We start from the raw sequence: 26,672 nt of genomic DNA, 5'->3' as shown, positions 1-26,672 counted from the left end.
TCTTTGCATGAAATGTTCCTTTGGTATCTCTGATTTTCTTGAAGAGATCTCTAGTCTTTCCCATTCTGTTGTTTTCCTCTATTTCTTTGCATTGATCGCTGAAGAAGGCTTTCTTATCTCTTCTTGCTATTCTTTGGAACTCTGCATTCAGATGCTTATATCTTTCCTTTTCTCCTTTGCTTTTTGCTTCTCTTCTTTTCACAGCTATTTGTAAGGCCTCCCCAGACAGCCATTTTGCTTTTTTGCATTTCTTTTCCATGGGGATGGTCTTGATCCCTGTCTCCTGTACAATGTCACGAACCTCATTCCATAGTTCATCAGGCACTCTATCTATCAGATCTAGGCCCTTAAATCTATTTCTCACTTCCACTGTATAATCATAAGGGATTTGATTTAGGTCATACCTGAATGGTCTAGTGGTTTTCCCTACTTTCTTCAATTTAAGTCTGAATTTGGCAATAAGGAGTTCATGGTCTGAGCCACAGTCAGCTTCTGGTCTTGTTTTTGCTGACTGTATAGAGCTTCTCCATCTTTGGCTGCAAGGAATATAATCAATCTGATTTTGGTATTGACCATCTGGCGATGTCCATGTATAGAGTCTTCTCTGGTGTTGTTGGAAGAGGGTGTTTGTTATGACCAGTGCATTTTCTTGGCAAAACTCTATTAGTCTTTGTCCTGCTTCATTCCGTATTCCAAGGCCAAATTTGCCTGTTACTCCAGGTGTTTCTTGACTTCCTACTTTTGCATTCCAGTCCCCTATAATGAAAAGGACATCTTTTTGGGGTGTTAGTTCTAAAAGGTCTTGTAGGTCTTCATAGAACCGTTCAACTTCAGCTTCTTCAGCGTTACTGGTTGGGGCACAGCTTGGATTACTGTGATATTGAATGGTTTGCCTTGGAAACAAACAGAGATCATTCTGTCATTTTTGAGATTGCATCCAAGTACTGCATTTTGGACTCTTTTGTTGACCATGATGGCTACTCCATTTCTTCTGAGGGATTTCTGCCTGCAGTAGTAGATATAATGGTCATCTGAGTTAAATTCACCCATTCCAGTCCATTTGAGTTCGCTGATTTCCTAGAATGTCAACATTCACTCCTGCCATCTCTTGTTTGACCACTTCCAATTTGCCTTGATTCATGGACCTGACATTCCAGGTTCCTATGCAATGTTGCTCTTTACAGCATCGGACCTTGCTTCTATCACCAGTCACATCCACAGCTGGGTATTCTTTTTGCTTTGGCTCCATCCCTTCATTCTTTCTGGAGTTATTTCTCCACTGATCCCAGTAGCATATTGGGCCCCTACTGACCTGGGGAGTTCCTCTTTCAGTATCCTATCATTTTGCCTTTTCATACTGTTCATGGGGTTCTCAAGGCAAGAATACTGAAGTGGTTTGCCATTCCCTTCTCCAGTGGACCACATTCTGTCAGATCTCTCCACCATGACCCGCCCATCTTGGGTTGCCCCATGGGCATGGCTTAGTTTCATTGAGTTAGACAAGCCTGTGGTCCTAGTGTGATTAGATTGACTAGTTTTCTGTGAGTATGGTTTCAATAGTTGGTACTTAAGGGCAGTCTGGGTGAATGGGGAGGAATTTAGCTCTTTTGGCATGGTAGCGAAGAGTAAACATACTGGAATGGGAAATCCTGATATGAAAAGGAAACACTAGGACGTCGATGAGTCAGAGAGGAAAGGACAATAGGGAAAGCATAAGAAGAAAGGCTGGAGGGACAAGTGCGGCTCGGTGACAGCCCCCTGAGGGCTGGAGTGGGCGGTGCGGCTCGGTTAGGAGCAGTGCTGGCCACCAGGGCTTTTCCTGGGGCAGGGGTGGGTGAGATGGGAACAGCAAGAACAAGAGGGTGACCAGAAGCTCATCCTCTCCCAGAATTCAAGGGAGAAAAGATTCAAAAGTGGACCATGGCTCGGGGTGACCAGTGCTTCCAAGAGGACAGGAGTGATGGAAAACATTGGAGTAGGAGCCCAATTTCAGGGGTTTGGCAAGGAGTGATTGATATGCGTGCAGAGACAGCATACGGGAAATTCTGATGAGTAGTTTGCTAGTAAGAAAAGAAAAACTCTGGAGGTAGTGTGTGTGGGGAAGCAGTCTGCAGGGGATGCTCTGAGAGGATGAGGAAAGCAGCAGTTGTGAAGGGTTGGGCTGGCTGGACCCCCTAAGCATGGGTCCTGGGATTCTGAATGAGGTCTTCGTCCACGTGATTGATGGGGGAGGTTTCCTAAAACCAAAAAACCTGAAGGTGCAGTTTCATCTGATGTCGTCACTAACCATGTGGGGCTTAGAACTTGACCCAAGTTCTAAGGGTTGATGACCAGTTTGGAAGGCCAGGGTTGATGAGCAGATTGGAAGGCCAAGGTGGGTTCCCCGGTGGAGCTCACGCATCACCTGGGGACCCTGAGGTCACGCCTGAGGCTGGCAAGCACCCATGGGGCTCTGCTGAACACAGAGAGCAGCCATTCGGATTATCTGCAGATCAGATCAAAGGAGATATTACACTGACGTATTTCCCCCTTAACTCAAGCATTTGGCAAACATATCATTCTTTTTAGAGAAGATTTTGATTTTTGTAGAATTAAGACTTTTTTTTTTTTCTCCCCAAGCATATTTCTCTCCGTTTTCAAAAGGTTGGGTCCTTGTAGGAAATTTAATCCACATGTTTATGATTCATTTCAACTCCACTCCTTTCAAATTTATCTTTGGAGCCTGAGTTGGTACTTGAGAAGCCTTTTAAAGTTCAGGACTTTGAGAACCAGCTAGTTATTTTGCTAGCTGTGTCTTAAACACATATCAAAAATTGTCTTAAGAGCAAACCCCAGAGTTTGGAGGGTCATGTGAACATAGCAAGCGCCCAGCTCTCAGCAGTGTATCTGCAACAGCTTACCTGTAAGCAAGGATGCCGAAGCTTGAAGGGGTGATGGAGAAGGGGGCATCTGTGTGTCTAGGGGCAGCATCTGGGGGGCTCCAAATGGTCCCAGAGAGGCCCGGGAAGCATCATGGCATCTCTGTCCACCGGGGTTGCCCTGCTTCTTTTTATAGCTTCTCAAAGCATAGATCTTTGAGCTGCTGGAACATTCCAGATCACCTCCGGGACTAGTTCCACTCCGTCATCTTGTAGCTAAAAATGGAAGTTCCAAAAGGTTCAGTGTCTTATTCAAGATTTCGCACACTTTTGTTTTAGAACTTCTGCAAGCTTTCACCTCATCTATTTTATTCCAAGGAGAAGAATATTTGATGGGAGTCAAGGTCACTCTGGGCTTCCCAGGTGGCTCAGTGGTAAAGAATCCACCTGCCAGTGCAGAAGATGCAGGGGACTTGGGTTCAATTCCTGGGTAGGGAAGATCTCCTGGAGGAGGAAATGGCAACCCACTCCAGTATTCTTGCCTGGGAAATCCCACGGACAGAGGAGCCTGGCGGGCTACAGTCCATGGGGTCGCAAAGAGTCGGACTCAACCGAGCACAACACACAGCAGGGCCACTCTTCAAAGACTCAGAGTCGCGACTGGGAGGGTGGTGGTGACAGTCTGGAGGGTGAAGAGGGAGGTTGCATGCTTACTTCCACAGCGAGTGCCTTCTTTGAGTTTGTCCCTTTGAAATTGTCTGCTTGGGGTTGTTTCTCCTCTTGGGAAGAGGAGCGTGAAAGAGGACTCAGGAGGAACGGGCTTTTAAAGCCGTAAACCAGAAGGGTGTCCTATGGGGAGGGTGGAATACTCTGAGGTTACCCTGCACCCAGATGACTGCAGCGTTCAGATGGACACACGTTTCCTTCTCAAGAACACTTGCATTTATTAGATGAGTCAATGGGTGACCATTCTAAGTATGTTGGGTCCACACAGCCACTGCAGGGGAAATCTATTGACCTTGGACCCAAACTCTGGCCCAGATCAGCTCCACTCGGCTGTTTAGTTTGGTTGTAAAAAATGTGGGAAATAGATGCATATCAGCTAAGGTCTTGGTCTTTGTTCAGCAAGCAAACTTGTGGTGAAATTTATGAAGGTTTTTATCAGAGTGAGGTCAACAGAACATAGTCACACACATGCCATTTAAAACAGTGTTTGTTTTATAAGTGATTATAAAAGTACTATATGTTTGTGGTGGAAAACTTGAAAAATGCCAAAAGTATAAAGAAGAAAAGATAAATTACTTATAATTCCACTACTTAGAGATAACCAACGTTAACATTAAACATTTGCGCGTTTCCTGTCTTTTGGGTGGGTTTATAGACTTGCGTGTCCAAAATATACTATTTTCAGATGTTGTGCACTGTCAAAAGGAGAAAAAGATGTTCCATGAGCACCTAAAGACCAGTAGCTGTGGTTCTGGTGGGTCTCCAGATCTGGAATGAGGTCCACAGCATTTGTAGGACCCACAGCAGCTGAAGTTCACGGCTGTTCCTTCTCCACACTTGGTTCCCGTTTCTGCCTTTTCACTTTTCTTCCCACAACTAACTAGCAATCTCAATTTTCCCCTTCTCAGTTTTTACCTTCCAGCTTCTTCTCACACGTGGTTTCTCATTTCTTATGTTTTGGCTCACGCACAGCCCCCCTTCTACCTCCTGGCCTCAACTGCTCACATACCACTTGTGTGACATTTTCCAGCTCAAACTCGTCAGAGAGAAGCTGATTTATTCCATTAGTGACTCTTATCTCTGTGGAGCACAGCTGGGCACCTGGGCTTTGCCATAAATTGCTGGGCAGCCGGGTTGGTTACCTCTCCCCTCTGGTCGGGTGTGGCTAGATGAGATTCAGGTAACATCTAGGAAGTAATAGGGAAGACAGTGAACATCATGCCGCGTTCTGCTGCTCTGTTATTCTCTAATAAACACTGTTAATGTTTTCATGAACCTTTTCCTTTCAGTCATTTTTATGTGACACGTGCATGGGTGTGTGTATACCATTTTTACTTTTTTTATATTTATTTTAAATTGAAGGATGATTGCTTTACAATATTGGTTTGAGAAAGGATTTATTTTAAAAATTTGGGCAGAAGCTGCTGGTCTGGGATGGGTGGATATGAACGCAGGCAGGCTTGGGGAGGAGGCAGGCTGGGGGAAGAAAATGTGACCATGTGCCATTTTTTAGCCAAGCGTTATATTATGAATATTTTCTTACATTTTACCTCTGTTTTCTAAAACCTGATTTGTTGTTGTGTACAGGGTTCACTTTTTGGGCATGAAAGTGAAAGTGGCTCAGTTGTGTCCGACTCTTTGTGACCCCGTGGACTATGCAGTCCATGGAATTCTCCAGGCCAGAAAACTGGAGTGCGTAGCCTTTCCCTTCTCCAGGGGATCTTCCCAACCCAGGGATCGAACCCAGGTCCCCCACTTTGCAGGCGGATTCTTTACCAACTGAGCTTCCAGTTTATTTCACAATTTCAGCATCACTGGGCACTTCTTGGGGTCTGCAGTGTGGGGAGGGAGGGACTCTGCTCCTCAGCGTCCTCTCAGTGGAAGTGATGTTTTGCTAGGTGGCCCCAAATTGCCAAATACCATTGACTCTTCAGATGAATGATTTAGTTTCATGAAAATAATGAAGACACTCGGGTTTATCTTTTTCTTTCCAGTTTATTTCCATAGATCCTATGGAATTAATTTTGATGAATGGCATAAGGACGGAATTGAACCTCAACATTTTTCCCCTAAAATTTTCACATATTGTCCCAGAATCATCTGCCCTCTATCCATTCTTTCTCAACTCATTATGAATTTCAGAATGTAATTTTCTTGGTTCTCAGATGCAATTGATTGTAAGATTCACCTTTGACTTAGAAACCATAGCCATTTAAAATTCTCGAGTCACATCCTGATACCAGAAATATTAAGAATTTTCAAAAATTTTTTAAAGAACCACAATCAAGAAATGTTGTACCAGCCTGTCCTACTCATTTAGCCATTCCTGAGCTTTCTATCCTCTTGGACTGACCTGTTTTGCAGTATGTTAATAGTGAAGAATTAAAGTTTCTTTTGATATCTGGAATTTTATTATTTTTAATCTAATCTTGTCCTTCTGTTTTTCTATGTGATCTTCAAAATGAGTTCCTCCCATCCTATCACCATTCTTCAGCCTTGCATTAAATGTGTAATAAATGTGAAATAGCTTATATTAATAATATCAATACTTGATTTTTGATATTATAATAAATAATTGTAATAATTACTTACATTTTATTGTTATTTGCATAAATATACATTTCCCCCATGGTTTGCTCTAGTTTTCCAATTGTGTATTAATTGAGTATTGAGTGTATTTTTAATATTGTATCTCACTTTAATAAAAATGCGTTAGTGTTTAATTATTCCCAATGATGGCTATTGGTCTGAGGTAGGTGATTTTCTGTCTTGTTAACGAGATACACCAGTTTTTTCAAGAGTTTTAATTAGGATTAAATGTTAATATGCCTTTGCATCTCTCAAGGACTTACTATGGTTTCTTTGTTTTTAACTTGGTAAGTAGATTTTTAAGCCTTTGGCCAAGCTTTAATTTCTCTGTAAACTTGACTTTGCTTTTGGGTGTCATATTAGTGAATGTTTAACATCTGTGTTTTTTTTTTTTAATTTAAATGTATTTGTTTTTAATTGGAGGATAATTGCTTTACAGGATTGTATTGGTTTCTGCCATGTATCAACATGAATCAGCCATAGGTACAAGTAACATCTGTTATCTTTATTCATAAGGGAGATTTAGTCTATAGCTTTCTTGGCTTTTCATTTTCTTTTTTCCCTTTTTTAAAAAAACTCCAGAGTAGAGGGTTTACTCAGACTCTTTGATTTACAGCACGTTTTTGTCATTCTTCGGTGCCAGACACCATCGTGTATTTGTTTGTTTGCTTATTTCTTCCCATCTATCCCCGGGCCCCACTGTCGTCCCCTGCTCCCTTCCAGCTCTCCCACCCCGCCCACACACACAACTATTTTAACGTTTTAAATGTGCATTTGTTTATGTGACTGAGTCCTTTAACAATGTGCCTCATAGTCATAGAGTATGCATTGTTACTATTTTACAGATCTCACACTCTATTTAGACTAAGCCCTGTGTATTCAGGACGCACCCTCATTGTTTCTGCTGCACAGCACTCCGCGGGTGTGTCCCCATATGTGATTTCTCTGACTCTTCAGATGTGGCATCCATGGTTATGCCAGCTCCATTAAGAAAAACTGAAGGCATGCTGTGTTTTATTTTTTAGTATTTTGGCAAAGTGTAACCTGTGTGAAATACTTAATCCTTGAAAGTTTGAAAAACATCATCCATAAAGCCTAATTGTACCTGGTGTCATTTAGGGAATAGTTGTTATACACACACACACACACACACTCAACTCTCTTCCATCACTATGAGTCTGTTTTTGGCTTCTTGGAAATTTTTATACTGAAAGTATTTTTTGAGAAAATCATTACTGTTCAAATCTAACAACAAAATATTTCTTATAAATTACAGTCTTTTGTAATTATGGTTATATTGCTTTTCATACTCTTGATGGTTTTTGTATTTGTGTTTTTGCTCTTTTTGCAATTTCTGCTCCTTTCTGATCTAGAAGTAATATATGCCTGTTTAATAAGAGGACTTGGATGAGTTTCTTTTTGTGCCTTAACCTTGTCCAGAACTTGTTCTGCTTCATTTTTTTTTTAAAGAAACAAAGTTCTTTATCAATTTAAATGTTTTCTAAATAAATTTTAAAAATTAATTTTATATTTATCTATTTCTCTTACCTGCATTTTAAAGATTGATTTTCTTGATCTCTTTCAGTTTAATGAATCAGATACTTGGTTCACACAGTCAGTCTTGTTTATTATAACGCCATTAGTTTTCCCCAGTATATCTTTGGCCATAGCCCTGACATTTTACATGTTCTGTTCTTTTTGTCATCGCTTAAAAAAAATACTTTGTACTTGCAGCTTTGGTTTTTTCTTTGTCTTGAGTTATTTAAGAGAGTCTAACATTTCTAGTGTTTTTAAAAAAAATTCCTGTGTTATGAATTTCTGGGTTTATTACAGTGTGGTTGGAGAATGTGAGAATGCAGTCTGCCTTATTTCCACTTTTTGAGAACTAGCAGGATTTTCTTTGTGGCCTAATATATGATCAATTTTTGTTAATGTTCCATGCCCATTTGGAAAGAATATGTGTGATCTGAATATTTCTGAGGCTTGTGTATATCTATTAAATCAAACATATGACGTAGCATATTTTTACCCTCCCCACCCCCCCACATATGTGTGCATGTATCTGGTCTACTAGACCTGACAGTCTGAACGCATATATTAATGACTTTCCCTGTAACTTTGGTTTTGTCAGCATCTCCTTGGGTTTCCAACCATTTTTGCTCTATTTCATCAGTAGAATCAGGTGTGTTCCAACATTTCTTTAGCTGCGTTCTGTAGGGTGCTGCAAAGAACAGGTATGTTACAAAACAAAGCATAGCTTAATTTTTATTAAGTCTGGTCTGATTGGTATTATATTAGGGGAAATTTAGACCATATTCCAACACTGGAGCTGGTCATCATCATTATGTGAATTTTCATGTTGTCCTACATTTTTGCTTCTTTAATCCTTCAGCATACATCCACTCGGACATCTTCTGTGTATCTACATTCATCTAAAATTATGTGCAACCCTCCCTGTGGGTGGGTTCTTCTGTCCCACCCCAAAGAAATCACGTTCTGCCCTGTGACTTGCTTTGTCCAATGACTGTGATCTGAAGTGATGTACGTCAAAGCATCATGCTTTAAGGTCACTGCTTTTGTGTGTGTGTGATTAAAAAAAAATCTATTTTGTAATGGGTGGAAGACTGCTTTACAGTGTTGGTTTCTTCTGTACAAGAATGCAAATCAGCCATAATTATACACATACCACCTCCGTCTTGAGCGTCCCTTCCCTCCCCCCATCTTATCCCTCTTGGTCATCACAGAGCGCCAGACTGGGCTCCCTGTGTTCTACAGCAACTTCTCACCAGCTATCTATTTCACACATGGCGGTGTATATATGTTGATGCTACTTTCTCCATTCTTCCCACCCTCTCCTTCCCCTGGTATGTCCACAAGTCCATTGTCTGTGTCTCCATTCCTTCCCTACAAATAGGTTCATCTATACCATTTGTATAGATTTCATACATATGTGTTAATAATATACTATATTTGTTTTTCTCTTTCTGACTTCACTCTGTAAACAGACTCTATATTCATCCACCTCACTAGAACTGACTCAAATTCACTCTTTTTTATGGCCAAGTACTATTTCATTGTGTTTGTGTACCACATCTTTATCCATTCATCTGTTAATGGACATCCAGGTTTCTTCCATGTCCTAGCTATTGTAAATAGTGCTGCTATGAACATTGGGGTACATGTGTCTTTTTCAGTTATGGATTTTTCAAGGTATATGCCCAGTAGTGGGATTGTTGGGTCATATGGTAGTTTTATTCCTAGTTTTTTAAGGAATCTCCATACTGTTCTCCACAGTGGCTGTATCAGTTAACATTCCCATGAACAGTGTGAAAGGGTTCCCTCTTCTCCACATCCTTTCCATTTATTGTTTGTAGATTTTTTTTTTTTTTTGATGCTGGTCAGACTGATGAGAGGTGATACCTCATTGTAGTTTTGATTTGCATTTCTCTACTAATTAGTGATGTTGAGCATCTTTTCATGTGTTTATTGGCCATCTGTATGTCTTCTTTGGAGAAGGGTCTGTTTAGATCTTTTGCCTATTTTTTGATTGAGCTGTTTGTTTTTCTGACTAAGGGCCACTGCTTAACGTGACATTGTTCTGTTCTCTGTGGGTGCAGATGGGGGTATGGGCTCACTCAGAGTCCTAGAATGGGGTCAGCAGGGAGCATCCCATCCCACTCACACGAAGGGGAGTGGGAGTGGGAGACCCACCTTTGTGTTGTAGCCCTTGAGACTTTGGGTTTGTTTGTTAACACAGCAGACATAGTGGTGACTGACTGCTGTGTACTGTATGCATCAGGACCTGTTTTATCCTTCAAGGTCAAAGATCTGAAACGGATAAAGCTCCTTCTCTTGTGACCCCCTTTGCAGCTTCTTGGGAAGTTGAAAATGTCTGTAAGAAGTGTCACTAACTACATTTATATAGGTCTCAGCAATATTTGATTGTTTTCTTCAGATAGAATCTGTGCATTTCTTGTTAGGGTTTTCCAAAGTACTCTGCATCTTTTTTCTGTGGATGTAACCTTTCCCGTTGTGTTGTCTGAGCACATGTGGTGTGTGGGCAGTCTACAGATTTTGTATCTATATGTAGTCAGTTCAGTTCAGTCACTCAGTCCTTTCCAATTCTTTGCAACCCCATGGACTATGGCATGCCAGGCTTCCCTGTCCATCACCAACTCCCAGAGCTTGCTCAAATTCATGTCCATCAAGTTGGTGATGCCATCCAACCAACTCATCCTCTGTCATCTCCTTCTCCTCCTGCCTTTAATCTTTCCCAGCATCAGGGTCTTTTCCAATGAGTCAGTTCTTCACATCAGGTGGCCAAAGCATTGGATTATCCAAGCATTTTATTAAGCTTTCACATTCAAGCAGTTACATAGCTTTTCATTGCAGTTTCTAGGTATATAATCATATTTCTAATAATAAATTTGCTTTTTTGCAATGATTACAACTAATTTCTATTTATAGCTCATTTAATTGACCAAGTTTTCATAAAAATGTTAAGTAATAATGGTGGTAGCAAATGTTTTTGGAGAAGGCAATGGCAACCCACTCCAGTACTCTTGCCTGGAAAATTCCATGGACGGAGGAGCCTGGTAGGTCGCTAAGAGTCCATGGGGTCGCACAGAGTCGGACACGACTGAGTGACTTCACTTTCACTTTTCACTTTCATGCAGTGGAGAAGGAAATGGCAACCCACTCCAGTGTTCTTGCCTGGAGAATCCCAGGGATGGGGGAGCCTGGTGGGCTGCCGTCTATGGGGTCACACAGAGTTGGACACGACTGAAGCGACTTCGCAGCAGCAGCAAATGTTTTTGCTTTTGTTTTGTATTCTAGTAGGAAAGTGTCCAACATTTGACTCTTTGGAGATGACTTACCTGTTTGAGTGCCTTGTTGAGAAGATCATTTTCTGTTTCTCGTTTTCTTTGAGTTTTTTTTCTAATCGCATGTTGCATTTTTGTAAGTGCCTTTGTAGTGTCTACTGAGATGATTGCATGCCTATCTTTGTTAATTGTTTTCCTAATATTAAAATACTTCAGCATTCCTTGACAACCCAGTTGGTCATGATGGGTGATCTTTTAATATACACTTTCATTCAACTGGCTGCTATTTAAAAAAATTTTTTTTGAGTTGGTATGTTATATTTTCATTTTATTCAGTTCAAGAAATTTTCTTTCGTTTTCTCTTTTTTCTGGCCATGAGGCATGTGGGACCTTAGTTCCCCAAGCAGGGATCAAACCCGTACCCTCTGCTGTGGAAGAGCAGTCTTAACCATTGTACTTCCAGGGAAGTCCCCAACTGGCTACTATTTTATTAAGCATTTTGGAATTTGTATTCATAATTGATTTGGTTTATTGTTCGTCTTTTGTGGGTGCTATCTTTGTGAAGCTTAGTTCTTTTTTATGGGTGCTATCTTTTTGAGGTTTTGGTATCAAGATGATTCTTACTTGCAGTAGACAATTTAAAATTTATTTATTACTATTCAGGAATAGTTTACATTGCATAGGGATTATCTGTTCCTTGACAGTTTTAGCTGACTTGATATAAAACTGTCTGTGTGAGCTTCTCTTGAGGAGGTAATACTTGAATAACTTCTTCAACTTATTCAAAGGGCTCAGATTTCAGATCAGGTTTGGTACTTAAGTCAACTCTGCAGGGACTCCTTCAGACGAGGACTAGGTTCAGACCTGGGTCCATCACGTGATAGGGGGTGGGGTGGTTCCCTCACCTGCTCAGACTAGATCTTCAGTTGAATTCTGCCTCTAGAATTGAGTTTTCTTGGAATGAAAATTTCCTAAGTACTTTCAACTTCAAAAATAAAACGGCCAGTTACCTTACTACAAAAATGGGTTTGTTTGGAAATAACCAGAGTAATTGCAACTCAGGAAAGGCAAGCGATGGTGGACCATCGGCAAATAAGGGAGGGGAGGCTGCTTTTATAGAGAAAGGAGGGATGGATGTCATCCATGTCACACAGCAAGCACAAGCAGGTAGGGCAATGATGGTCTTTCTTAATCCCCTTCATCGGCCATCTTAGTAGGTAGTTTTTTCAAATTCAGTTCACATACTGTTCAATAGTCCTAGTATGACATTTTGGGGGAATCTGAGGCTCCAGCATCTTTTTTTTTTTTTTTGTCTTTAACAGTGTTTTTCTGGAACAAGGAGAGGGGCTACTTCAGGCCCTGCTAGGTTAGAAGCCAGAAGTTGTTCATGGGACGTCGTCCTGTGTCCAGGTTCTATTTTTCTGCCTTGTCCTTCTGCCTGGTCTGAGGAGCTGGTGGTCACAGCAGACCACACGTCTGACAGCACCTCTGCCTTAGGGATTGGAAGAGGCAGGGAGCAGCCCAGGGAGAGTATCCATTACACACAGCACGGAGGCAGAGACTTTTGTGGGAGACCATTGTGGGCTTCCAGAACTTTCCTGCACACTTGGGTGTCACTGTGTGGCTTCTGCAGGTCCCTGGCTGTCTCTCATGCTCACAGCTCCATCGTCTTCTGGAGTCCTGCAGCTTGTAAAGCAGCTCTTTTGGCCCCAGCCATCCAGTAATCATATTTGACTCTCACTTCGCCTCCCCCCTTGCTGGCTAAATAATGTGACATTTCAGATTTGGACTCTTCAAGTTCAGCCTACATTTTTGGCTTTGACTAATTGTATCAAGGTCTTCTGGGATGCTCGTCGGTTTCCAGAGTGCCCCCATATGATCTCATCTTCTCATAATAAGTGGCTTTTCTGCTCATTTTTTCACGGCGATAACCCACAGAAGTTACTGGAGGCGCAGGGGCGACTTGGCTGTTGTCACACGGATGGCGGAGGAGCCAACACCGCAGTTTAGGTCCCACTCTCCCCAGCTCCCTTCCACAAGGTCACCCTGCTCCCTGCTGCCTCACAGCCTGGCCAGCTCTCAGCTCTCACTGGAGACCTCAGAGTACTGCCACCTCCTCCCCGGAGCCTTCCCAGGTTCAACTGAGGGGAGGAACTGACAGCTTTCCATTTACTGCCTGGCTGTGCAGATCAGGGTCTGGGAAAGTCTCGCCTCCACGGCCAGCTCTTGCTGGCCTAAGAATGGTTTTCACATTTTTAAAGGGCTGTTTAAAGAAGAAGAAGAAGAAAAGGCTGTGTGACAGAGACCCGTGCATGGTCTGCACAGTCTCAACTATTTACTATCTGACCCTTTACAGGAAAAGTCTGCACGCCCCTGGTCTGGGTATCTGTCTCCCTTTATCCACTTAAAAACTTCGCTCACCCTCCATCTGTTTTTCTGACACCCAGGTTTGTCATCTCTTTACTTAATTTTTTAAACATGGATCTGAGATGGTTCTTTGGAATATTAGAAGCTGCTGCTTGCTATTCCCTGGGATTTTCTTTTCTCTTTTGGGCACTGAGCAACAGGCACCATGTGTTATAACCTGTCCCTTACAGTTTATTTGGGAAGAGAGGAGCTTGGCATCAAATATATGTTGGTATCACATGAGCAGTGAATAGCATGTACAGTCAGTACTGACTTGAGTTAGTCAGGAGGAGGGTCCTTCAGGACTAGACAGGAAACCTCGTGAGGCCAGGGAGCTGCTCTCAGCATCAACCACAGGTGCCTGAACTGAACTTGGAAAGAAATGAGGATGATCTTGGGTAGGAAATGGGGCTTTTGCTGAGATTTGAAGAAGGGGGTAGGAGTGGAATAAATAGGAGAAGAGAAGTGCTTTCTTGGCAGGTAGGCTCATTTGTAGTGTATATCTTCAAAGCATTCATTATCGGTGAGATGAACTAATGAGTGCGGTGTGTGTGTGCTCAGTTGTGTCTGACTCTTTGTGACCCCATAGACTGTAGCCCAGCAGGCTCCTCTGTCCATGGAATTTTCCAGGCAAGAATACTGGAGTGGGGTGTCATTTCCTCCTCCAGGGGATATCCCCAACCCAGGGATCAAATCTGCATCTCCTGTGTCTCCTGCATTGGCAGGCAGACTCTTTACTCACTGAGCCACCTGGGAAGCCCAACAGTTAGTTTAATTAATTTATAATAGACTTTATTTTTAGAGAAGTGTTAAGTTCACAGTGAAACAGAGCGGAGTAGACAAATTATGCATTTGGACAAATGCATAATCACGTGTATCACCATTAGGGTATCATACATGACTTGCCTAATCTTTTTAAATTGAAATATAATTGATTTACAATGTGGTGTTAGTTTCAGGTGTATAGCAAAGTGATTCAATTATATGTGTGCTCTTTTTCAGATTCTTTTCCATTAAGGTTATTACAAGGTACTGAATGTACTTCTCTGTGCTATACAGTAGGTCATTGTTTACCTGTTATATATATATAGTGTGTGTGTTAGTCACTTAGTCGTGTCTGATTCTTTGTGACCCCATGGACTATAGCCCGTCAGGTACCTCTGTCTATATGAGTCTCCAGGCAAGACTACTGCAGTGGGTAGTCATTCCTTTCTCCAAGAGATCTTCCCAATCCAAGGATCAAACCCAGGTCTGCACCGCAGGCAGATTCTTGACCATCTGAGCCATCAGGGAAGCCCTTTATATATACTAGTGTGTATCTATTAATCCCAAACTCCTAATTTATCCCTCTCTCTTTTCCTTCAAGAAAATTAGAGATACCAAGGGAATATTTTATGCAAAGATGGGCACAAAAAAAAAAAAAACATGGGCACAATAAAGGACAGAAATTGTATGGACCTAACAGAAGCAGAAGATATTAAGAGCAGGTGGCAAGAATACACAGAACTATACAAAAAAGATCTTCATGACCCAGATAACCGCAATGCTGTAATCACTTACCTAGATCCAGACATCCTGGAATGTGAAGTCAAGTGGGCCTTAGGAAGCATCACAATGAACAAAGCTAGTGGAGGTGATGAAATTCCAGTTGAGCTATTTCAAATCCTGAACGATGATGCTGTGAAAGTGTTGCACTCAACATGCCAGCAAATTTGGAAAACTCAGCAGTGGCCACAGGACTAGAAAAAGTCAGTTTTCATTCCAATCCCAAAGAAAGGCAATACCAAAGAATGCTCAAAGTACTGCACAATTGCACTCATCTCACGCACTAGTAAAGTCATACTCAAAATCAAAAGTACGTGAACTGTGAGCTTCCAGATGTTCAAGCTGGATTTCAAAAAGGCAGAGGAATCAGAGATCAAATTGCTAACATCCGCTGGATCATTGAAAAAGCAAGAGTGTTCCAGAAAAACACCTGCTTCTGTTTTATTGACTATGCCAAAGCCTTTGACTGTGTGCATCACAACAAACTGTGGAAGATTCTTAAATAGATGGGAGTACTAGACCATCTGACCTGCCTCTTGAGAAACCTATATGCAGGTCAGAAAGCAACAGTTAGAACTGGACATGGAACAACAGACTGATTCCAAATAGGAAAATGAGTATGTCAAGGCTGTATATTGTCACCCTGCTTATTTAACTTATACGCAGAGTACATTATGCAAAATATCAGGCTGGATGAAGCACAAGCTGGAATCAAGATTGCTGGGAGAAATATCAATAACCTGAGAAATGCAGATGACACCACTCTTATGGCAGAAAGCAAAGAAGAACTAAAGAGCCTCTTGATGAAAGTGAAAGAGGAGAGTGAAAAAGTTGGCTTAAAGCTCAACATTCAGAAAACTAAGATCATGGCATCTGGTCTCATCACTTCATGGGAAATAGATGGGGAAACAGTGGAAACAGTGAGAGCCTTTATTTTCTTGGGCTTCAAAATCACTGCAGATAGTGACTGCAGCCATGAAATTAAAAGACGCTTACTCCTTGGAAGGAAAGTTATGACCAACCTAGACAGCATATTAAAAAGCAGACTCTGTGAGAGAGGGAGAGGGTGGGAAGATTTGGGAGAATGGCATTGAAACATGTAAAATATCATGTATGAAACGAGTTGCCAGTCCAGGTTCAATGCATGATACTGGATGCTTGGGGATGGTGCACTGGGACGACCCAGAGGGATGGAATGGGGAGGGAGGAGGGAGGAGGGTTCAGGATGGGGAACACATGTATACCTGTGGCGGATTCATTTTGATATTTGGCAAAACTAATACAGTTATGTAAAGTTTAAAAATAAAATAAAATAAAATAAAAAAAAAAGCAGACATTATTTTGCCAACATAAGTCTGTCTAGTCAAAGCTGTGGTTTTTCCAGTAGTCATGTATGGATGTTAGAGTTGGACTATAAAGAAAGCTGAGCCCCATATAATTGATGCTTTTGAAGTGTGGTGTTGGAGAAGACTCTTGAGAGTCCCTTGGACTGCAAGGAGATCCAACCAGTCCATCCTAAAAGAAATTAGTCCTGAATATTCATTGGAAGGACTGATGCTGAAGCTGAAACTCCAATACTTTGGCCACCTGACGTGAAGAACTGACTCATTGGAAAAGACCCTGATGCTGAGAAAGATTGAAGGAAGGAGGAGAAGGGGATGACAGAGGATGAGATGGTTGGGTAGCATCACCCACTCAGTGGACATGAGTTTGAGTAAACTCTGGGAGTTGGTGATGGTCAGGGAGGCCTGGCGAGCTGCAGTCCATGGGGTTGCAAAGAATCGAACATGACTGCATGACTGAACTGAACTGAACTTTTCCTTTTGGAAATGGTAAATTCATTTTCTGTGAGTCTTTTTGTCTTTTGTAAATTAAGTTTAGGGCTTCCCAGGCAGTAAAAATGGAGAAGGAAATGGCAACCCACTCCGGTGTTCTTGCCTGGAGAATCCCAGGGACGGGGGAGCCTGGTGGGCTGCCGTCTATGGGGTCGTACAGAGTTGGACACAACTGAAGCGACTTAGCAGCAGCAGCAGCAGGCAGTAAAGAACCCACTTGCTAATGCAGGAGACGTAAAAGACGCATGTTCATTCCCTCAGTCAGGAAGATCCCCTGGAGGAGGGCATGGCAACCCATTACAGTGTTCTTGCCTGGAGAATCCCATGGACAGAGGAGCCTGGCAGGCTACAGTCCATGTGGTGGCAAAGAGTTGGACATAACTAAAGTGATTTATCAAACAAATAAGTTTATTTGTATCTCTTTTTTAGATTCCACATACAAGTGATATCATATGATATTTGTCTTTCTCCTTCTGCCTGACTTCACTTATTATCTCTAGGTTCATGTATGTTGCTTCAAATACCGTTATTTCATTCTTTCTAATGGCTGAGAAATATTCCATTGTGTATATATACACCACATCTTCTTTATCCACTTCTCAAACATTTAGGTTTTGACTGTTGTAAACAATGTTGTTATGAACACTGGGGTACATGTATCTTTTGAGTTTGCTTTTGTCTCTTCTGGATATATGCCAGGCATGGGATCACTAAATTGTTCGGTAGCTCTTAATTTCTGATCCAGCAAGCAACAGCAACTCTAAGGTTGGTGACTTTGATGTGTTCTCTGGGCATCCCCACTGCTTGGCACCAAGCATAACAGGGGCCATGCAGCCTTCTGAAAGGAGTGACAGTCTTTAAGACTGTGAACGCAGACTAGGGCTGAGGGTGGGGAGTCTTCACTGGCCAGGGGAGTCTTCACTGGCCAAGCCAAGAACCTTGAAAATATTCCTGCCGGTAGCCCAGGGGTCTGCAGACCGCAGCCTGAGGGCCAACTCATTGAAGACTCAACCGAGGCCACCTTAACCTCCAGCTGCAGAGCCCAGTGCCTGAGATAGGAAGCGTGTGTGATCCTTTGGCCCATGAAGCCTAAAACATTTACTATCTGCCTCCTGTAAAGATAAAGTTTGCCACCCTGTGCTGAACGGTATGGGGGAAATCTGATAATGCTTTTGTGAAGATGTTGCGGGCACCATCAGGCACAACAGTTCTGCCAGTGTCCCCAAGCCCCAGTGCCCGCCCACCCAGAGACCTCCCCAGGGACCCTGTGCCAGCCGAGGATGCTCCCAGCCATATTCTGTTCTCAGCAAATACCACAAGCCATGGTCGGGTGTGAACTGCTCCTGTGCCTCTTGAGCACTGCCTAACTTTACTTCTCAGGGAGAGAGAGCTAGCAAATGATTTCCCGGGGAATTCCCCAGCCTCCTCTGTTGCTCGTAACTCTCTTATCTTCTGAAGGTTGACAGTTTATGAAATGGCTGCTTCAGCCAAAGTTGCATAACAGAATGACATTCGCCTCTCTGCTCGCCTCTGTCTTCGAGCAGCTGAGGAATATGGCATTTTGGAACTTGAATCTTCATGTTTAGCATACATTCTGACTTTCTCCAATTTTATCCATCAGTTGTCATGCAAGCAGCCTTGAGGGAGATTTCCTGGTTGTTCACTAGGCAATTTTGAAACTCGAGAATTTTCAGCCCAAAGGTGCAGTTCAAACAACGCTCCAGAGAGTAGAGGTGCTCAGAAGCACAGGTGACAGCCTGGACGTGCAGTTGGCATCTGAAGTGGGCATGGGGGCAGTTTTGTGGGACTGAATCTTGCATCTGTAGAATCTGAGTTATCTCCATCCAAGGAGATCGAGTCAGCATTGAGTTGAATTAACACACCCAGCTGGTGTTGAAGAACTGCTTGATGTAGACAGTTGAATTGGTGATCAGAATTGTGGATAAAGACCCAGGCTGTATAAATGTGAAGTCACTTCAGTCATGTCTGACTCTTTGCGACCCCATGGACTGTAGCCCACTAGGCTCCTTAATTTTATGTGTATGTCACATTTTTCCATCTGGGAATTTGATGCCAAAAACTTGGTCTCTGTGCACCGGTGCTGAAGTGAATCTTGGAGACAGAGTTTTAGGTAGAGTAGGGGAGAATAGCTGTATTGCTTTGCCAGGCAAAGGGGACACAGTGGGCTCATCCCCCTCAAGGCTGTGTGTCCTCACCTGGGGGGATTTGTGATTGATTTCTAGCAGTGGTTCAAGGGCGCAGTTATGATGAGGATCAGGGTGGATGCAGGGCCTGCAGCCTTTGATCTGGCCTCACGCCATCTCCTGATGAACTGCGGTTCTCAAAGTTATCAAACCTCTCTCTGGAATGAAGAGCGCTTCATCTGGCCGTTCACATCTTCCATTAGTTGGGGCTTCATTCTGCAGAAGAGCTCAGAGGTACTGTTATGCATATCTCTTGAAGGGGAACCAAGACTCTGCCCCAGGTGGTCGACTCACTTCTCTAGACCTCCGTTTTCTCATCTGCAAAATGGTAATGGGTACCTAGATTGTGACTGAAACAATGGGGGAGCCAGAAGGCCAAATCTACCCCCTAACCACCTCATCTGGACCTTTCCTTAAACATTTAACAACAGGGGGAAACCAGTATGGTTTTCCTGAAAACGTGGATTGTTAGTGTCTCTCTAAAAACAGTAAAACCATGTCTGCACACCAGTTCCACAAAGCCACGGTGGGCCCACCTGAGATGGAAAACTCATCAGTTCACTACAGTGCTCCCCGTTCCCTAAAGTTGGCTGAGTTTTTAGTGGCCAGTTGTCACTGAGCCAGCATGGTTGTTGTCTCCTGTGGTTAGAAAAACACACTGCCCGTGTGTTTGTGAAAAGTGGGAGTACAGAAGGTGGATGAAGAGGGCTGTGTGATTCGAGGGAAATGGCAGAGATTGTATGGAGAGAGACCCAGGGAGAGAGCTTCCTGGTGCTCCACCTGAGCAGGGAAGCCAGTTGAAAGCGATACCTGACATCCAGAGGCTGGGATCTGGTCCTCAGGCTGGCGCGGAGCAGGAAACTGTCTCTTCCAGCTGTTGTGAGCCCGCGTCACTGTCATTTAGACACGGCGGGTCAGGCTACACCCAGGAGAGGAAGCCCTGCTCTCAGGAGAGACTTCTCTGCGCCCACAAAGGCTGCCTGGAAAGGCTTGCAGCCTCTGATTTCCATACGGCTTCTGGCACATTGTTTTACTCAAAAGGAGAAAAGGAAACAACGCAGTGCCTTCCAACCCTAAACACAACGAGCTGGCAGCGGGAGAGGTGGTTAAGTCACTCCAGTAACATGCCAGGCTGAGAATAACAACATCTGTTCCTGCGGGCAGTTAGCAGAGGATTAAAAACAAAGAAGAAACCTTAGCTTTGAATGCAGCTAGATATACTGACTGGTGACTTGTAACTCCTGTTGGGCAGCTGGATGTCCCAAACGGTGGGCTTGGGGCTCGTGGCATGGGGTTAGGGTGCTGTGGCAGTGATGGGTGAGTGGGAGGAAAACGGCTCCCAACTTCTGTGATTTATAATTTGGGCATAGAGACACTTACATTGCACTCAAATGCAACACGGGCTGGCTTTCCTGACATGAGCATCAGACCTTGAAAGGCTCTTGCTTTCTGTAGGAGAGATTCTCTTAAATAAATACCCCTGCAGATTTTTGCCAGCCTTTGCTTCAGGCTTCAACGCAGCTCTGTTATTGTCGTTCAGTTGCTAAGTCCTGTAGACTCTTTGTGACCTAGTGAACTGCAGCCCGCCAGCCTCCTCTGTCCATGGGATTTCCCACGCAAGATTACTGGAGTGGGTTGCCATTTTCTTCTCCAGTGGATCTTCCCAACCCAGGGATCGAACCCATGTCTCCTGCATTGACAGGTGGATTTTATTTTTTTTAACTGCTGAGCCATCAACACAGCAGATGGTTCAAAAACTCCCCTTTTCTGATGCCCTCAATTCTTCTGGGACCCTCAAGAGAATTCCTCAGTAAGGTGTTAATTGTTAGCACTGAATCCCCTCAAATTATAGAGCAGGACTTCTTCCTTCCAAGAAAATCAGACTTACAGAAGGGATAAGGTTGTTAGCATGAAGTCTGTCATGGACCACTCCCCAGCTCCCCTGCCCCCCATAGCTTACAAGATGAGTTCAGGTCCCTTAAATGTGCACCTAAGTAAGCATGTCAGCACCCAGGCTTTGCCCACTATCTCCTCCCAAGTCCTAGCATCTGTTTCTTTCACAGGTGGACTTTGCTCCACGTGGGTCACCCTCACCTGGAGCCATCTCTCCCCAGCTGCCAGCTCCACCCTCAGAATCCCTTAAGTGCTTTTCCTGTGTCCTTCCATGCGCCGGGCACTGGCATCTGTCAGGGCACTTAATACGCTGCTGCGTAGACAGTAAACTCCTTCCCCATCTCCCTGCACTAAATGCTACTTAGCGCTTAATTAAATAAACGCAGTCATTTATTCGGCATTTATTGGTTTGCTTGGCTCCTGGTATTTGTCTTATGGGACATGTAACAAAGAACCAGGCTTCATCTCCATCCTCTGTGGGCAGGGGAGAAGAGCAGTGTCCCCACACTGCTACAGTGTAGCGAGCATCCTGTTACCAGATACAGTGGGCTCCATAAACCTGCTTACCTGGCTGGTCAAGAAGCTTCATCAATTTCTTCTGCATCATTTCCTTTCCCTTACTTTGGTTTGCTGTAAAATGAGGGAACTTTTAATTGTGAAAGCCTGAGTCTCAATCTTTCAAACCTGAGATAACTGGAGCAGATTTCTGCCCATTTGTCTACTTCAGGTGGAAAAAATGTGTTTCTTCTGTGGACAGTTTGGTCTGGGGTCTGAATTCAAATGATTCAGTTTAACAGTGTGTTTTCTGGTGTTAAGCAAGCCTGGATTTGAACTGTGGCTCTAAGACTAGTTAATTAAATGACTTAATCTCTCTGAGCCTCAGTTTTCTCACTTGTAAAATGGGGATAATCCTGTACACGTTACAGGGTTGTTTCTGTAATTAAGTAAGAAAGCCAATCTGTAGTGTAGTGCTTAGCACATGGGTAGTGTTTAATAAATGTTAGCTTTCCAGCCCTTATTGTGGCCCCTCACCCCTCCGCTGGATCTAAAACAGCTAACTCCTATTACTAGTACTGTCCTACTGAAATACTTTAGCGTGACTCTTGTGATGGGTAAGAGCAAGTTATTTAACCCAGTAGTTCTGGTTAATTAGCCTGTAATATAACCAGAATCAATTCTTGGTTTGTCTAATTAATGTGAACAGTTAGAGGTAATTTTAAAGGTTGATGAAATCAGTGATATTGAAGCTATACAGTCAACAAGAAACAGTGCAATAGTCCACCAACCTTGCATGAAGAAGGTAGAAGAAGCCAACCAACCCCGAAGTCTGTGCTGGAGCCCACCAGCCACACCCCTCCTCTTTTCCCCCTGGCTCAGCTGTCCATAGGACCCACAGACACCCTTCCATCCTCTTGCAAGGAAGCCTGTCCTGCCAGGGGCTGGTGGGGGCACCACCGACTGCCTCTCACCAGCTCCAGATGGCTTGCTTTGCCATTTATGCTGCTTATTAAGGAACTTCTTGAATTTGGTCTCTGATGTGGTTAGAACTGGTAGCAAGTTTCTAATCAACACAGCAGGAAGATTATCTTGTCCATCTCCAACCACAAGGATCTGACATCAGTGGGATGCCAGACCAGCTTAGGTGTTTCTCTTTACTCATCTCCTCCATTCTTTGCTCACACTTTGTTAATTTCTTTTCAACTTTGTACTTTTGCCCCTCACCTCCCTTAAGTATCAGGTCATAACTTAGCTTATAGAAGTTTTCTTTTTTTGCCCCATAACCAGTAAAGTTTCATGCTGATGGAAGGTACACTACATGGACTTATCAAAGTATTATAGATGACTTCCTGACTTTAAGATAAATAATATTAACATGTATTTTCCTGATGAAAATAATGAGACTCTGCATTGTTTAAAAATCCTTCCATCATAATTGAAATACGATTTCAATTCTTACAAGATTTATAGATTTCTCCCTGCCAGTAGAATCTGACCACTTTTTAAAAACTATACTGGATGGATGAATCGTAACTTCAGTGTACTTTTCTATCTCAAACAGGTAAATAAATATTATGGGATAATAGAAATGTAACAAGTAACCATTGCAGTTAATGTAGAGTTTCACAGGACGGCTTTTTGTAAACAAACTACTGAATTTTACGATGACAAGACACAGAATAGCTATAAATGCGGCAAGAAAAGAACCTTCAAAGAAACTGGCTTAATGTTTAAATTCTTCATAAGTTCGAGGTAAACATCTTGCAAATATCTTCTAGCCATCCCGTCATCTACATACCAGGATGAAATGGCTTGGTGCATTGTTCTCTAAGCCTCTTGCCAACAGCTCAACTTTTCTCAGTCTTCTGGTATTATGGACTTAGTGGCCTTTGGCATCCATTTTAATTGGTGCTAAGTTAAAAGATTTGCACTGCAAAACTTTTCTTTCTGTATTTTGCAAAGTACATTTTCACAAAGCTGCTTCCTGTTGACCTCTCCCTCCTCCTTCCCAGCATATCCCGTATTATCCACCTTTCACAACTGGGGTGGCTGAGGTTCAGTGAAGCTGGGTGCCCTGCTAGATAGAACACTGTCAATACTTACTTGCACTCTGATTTCCCCCAGTACCAATGACACACTAGTCACAGCCTTCCAGGGACCAGAGGCCATGCACAGACCTCCAGCTTCTCTCTCTGAATTCCATACCTCTCCAGTCTACCTTGCCAAAGTAATGAAATGGAGAAGGATTCGCTTCTGGTTGGAAATTTCCACCAAGAGCTAGGATCCACTGACATCCTATCCCAGGGGAACCATATAAATGCCATAAAGTGCAGGAAAACATACATATTAAAAATATGAATGGGTACAGTAATTTACCTGCAAGATCAAGGCATCTCCTGAAAGACTATTAGTTAATTTCAAGAGGACCCTGACGAGTAAATACCGTGATGGTGCTGTGAGACTCCAAGAGGCAGTTCTTAAGGCTCTTATTTTATGACCTGCCCACTCTTCTCATTTCTACTGAAACTTCTCCATTTGGAAGCATCCTGTTCCCCTGCTCCTTATGTTTCTGAGGCCTGCTGTTCTAATTTCTTTGCCTTTGATGGCTAGCAAGCGGGGCTTTGTTTTCCAAGAGTCTTGTATTTTTTGATCTTCATCACAGATTCTTCCAGGGCTCCTATACCATGTTTTAAAATAGCTTCTCAGGATTCCTGGGGGTTATTAACTTACAGTGTGACGGTTCACTTACCCTGCAACCCTTGTGCCTACACATTTCTTTTTCATGGTTCTATTTTTAAACAGTAAATAACTATGTGATGAATATCTTTCCTATAGTATCCTATTCCATGGAGGCTGTAGACATGGCAAGTGGGAAAGGGAATGGAGTGGAGTAATTGAGCTTAAAATGAGAAAATGAGTTAGCTTTTTTGGTGTGTGGTTTAAAAAACAAAAAGATATAACATTTACCATTTTAACCATTGTTAAGGTTACAGGTCCATGGCTTTAAGTTCGTTCACATTATTGTGCAACCATCACCACCATTCATCTCCAGATTAACTATGTTTTAAGGTGTCCCGGCCCCTGAGACAGTTAGGTGGCTGAATTGGTGAAAATGCTTGTATTTGTCAGCTCAGAGACTGCCGTAACACAGGACCATACATTGGGTGACCTGAACTACAGAAGTGTACTTCTCACCCACTAGAGGCTGGGAAGTCCAAGGTCAAGATGCTAGGAAGGTGGTTTTCATTCGGAGCCCTCTCCTCTTGGCTTGTAGGCAGCTGTCCCCTCACAGTGAATTCACATGACCTCTTGTTGGCAGGATGGAGAGACAAGCTCTGGTGTCTCTCTTTGTAAGGGTACTGATATCCTCACAAGGGCCCCATGACCATACTATACGGGAATTTAAGATATTTTTAAAATATCCAGAAAAAATAATTCCCCAAAGCAACATTTGAACTTGCCCCATGCTACAATTATTTGCATTGTATTTACATAATATTGGGTTTGTAAGTAATCTAGAGATGACTTAACATATACAGAGAAATGTACATGGGATCTATGAAAACACCACAGCCATTTTATATAAGGGGCTTGATTTCTCAGATTTCATTTCAATGTGGGCTATTCTATGGTCAGTGTTTATGAGAACTTACACATTATCTAGTTGTTTGTAGATAATGAAATTGGATATATGTAAATTAGGTCTGTCTTAGCTTTTTTTTTTATTTTATTTTTAAACTTTACATAACTGTATTAGTTTTGCCAAATATCAAAATGAATCCACCACAGGTATACATGTGTTCCCCATCCTGAACCCTCCTCCCTCCTCCCTCCCCCTTCCATCCCTCTGGGTTGTCCCAGTGCACCAGCCCCAAGCATCCAGTATCGTGCATCGAACCTGGACTGGCAACTCATTTCATACATGATATTTTACATGTTTCAATGCCATTCTCCCAAATCTTCTCACCCTCTCCCTCTCTCACAGAGTCCATAAGACTGTTCTATACATCAGTGTCTCTTTTGCTGTCTCGTACACAGGGTTATTGTTACCATCTTTCTGAATTCCATATATATGCGTTAGTATACTGTATTGGTGTTTTTCTTTCTGGCTTACTTCACTCTGTATTATAGGCTCCAGTTTCATCCACCTCATTAGAACTGATTCAAATGTATTCTTTTTATGTCTTAGCTTTTTATCCGTATTGTTATGTTACCCACAGCCTCAGTAATTTTTGTTTCACCTAATATTTCCTGAACTGACAGAGCTAAAGTAAAATTTCCTTTTACTAACGTAGTTTTCCTTTTACTCCTGGTAGTTCTGCTTTATGATTTTGATGCTCTCTTATTTGATGCATAGTTATTAATTACTGGAAGAGCTTATTGGGTATATTTTGTATAAATGTGGCCTTACTTATCTTGTTTAATACTTTTTGTCCAAAATTCAAGCTTCAGTTCAGTTCAGTCACTCAGTCATGTCCGACTCTTTGTGACCCCATGAATCACAGCACGCCAGGCCTCCCTGTCCATCACCAACTCCCGGAGTTCACCCAGACTCACGTCCATCGAGTCAGTGATGCCATCCAGCCATCTCATCCTCTGTCGTCCCCTTCTTCTCCTGACCCCAATCCCTCCCAGCATCAGAGTCTTTTCCAATGAGTCAACTCTTCGCATGAGGTGGCCAAAGTATTGGAGTTTCAGCTTTTGCATCATTCCTTCCAAAGAAATCCCAGGGCTGATCTCCTTCAGAATGGACTGGTTGGATCTCCTTGCAGTCCAAGGGACTCTCAAGAGTCTTCTCCAACACCACAGTTCAAAAGCATCAATTCTTCGGCGCTCAGCCTTCTTCACAGTCCAACTCTCACATCCATACATGACCACAGGAAAAAACATAGCCTTAACTAGACGAACCTTTGTGGGCAAAGTAATGTCTCTGCTTTTGAATATGCTGTCTAGGTTGGTCGTAACTTTCCTTCCAAGGAGTAAGTGTCTTTTAATTTCATGGCTGCAGTCACCATCTGCAGTGATTTTGGAGCTCCCCCAAAATAAAGTCTGACACTGTTTCCACTGTTTCCCCATCTATTTCCCATGAAGTGATGGGACCGGATGCCATGATCTTCGTTTTCTGAATGTTGAGCTTTAAGCCAACTTTTTCACTCTCCACTTTCACTTTCATCAAGAGGCTTTTTAGCTCCTCTTCACTTTCTGCCATAAGGGTGGTATCATCTGCATATCTGAGGTTATTGATATTTCTCCTGGCAATCTTGATTCCATCTTGTGTTTCTTCCAGCCCAGCGT

At 42.8% G+C, this 26,672-nt stretch overlaps 2 long non-coding RNA genes across 4 annotated transcripts in view; one reads left to right on the top strand and one right to left on the bottom strand.

The window, feature by feature from the left end:
• The window catches only part of LOC129649257 (uncharacterized), a 196,570-nt gene that overhangs the window by 47,079 nt on the left and 122,819 nt on the right, over positions 1–26,672 (top strand). The window lies entirely within an intron of this gene.
• On the bottom strand, positions 17,212–20,980 carry LOC129649258 (uncharacterized). Its single transcript, XR_008713045.1, has 3 exons — positions 20,367–20,980; positions 19,797–19,879; positions 17,212–19,304 (listed from the first exon to the last, which is right to left on the bottom strand). It is a non-coding gene; the product is annotated as an uncharacterized LOC129649258 (long non-coding RNA).

The sequence above is a fragment of the Bubalus kerabau genome, chromosome 4, assembly GCF_029407905.1.
Source record: "Bubalus kerabau isolate K-KA32 ecotype Philippines breed swamp buffalo chromosome 4, PCC_UOA_SB_1v2, whole genome shotgun sequence".
Lineage (NCBI taxonomy): Eukaryota > Metazoa > Chordata > Mammalia > Artiodactyla > Bovidae > Bubalus > Bubalus kerabau.
The sequence above is the reverse complement of the archived record's forward strand: the minus strand, read 5'-3'. Positions and strand labels throughout refer to the sequence as shown.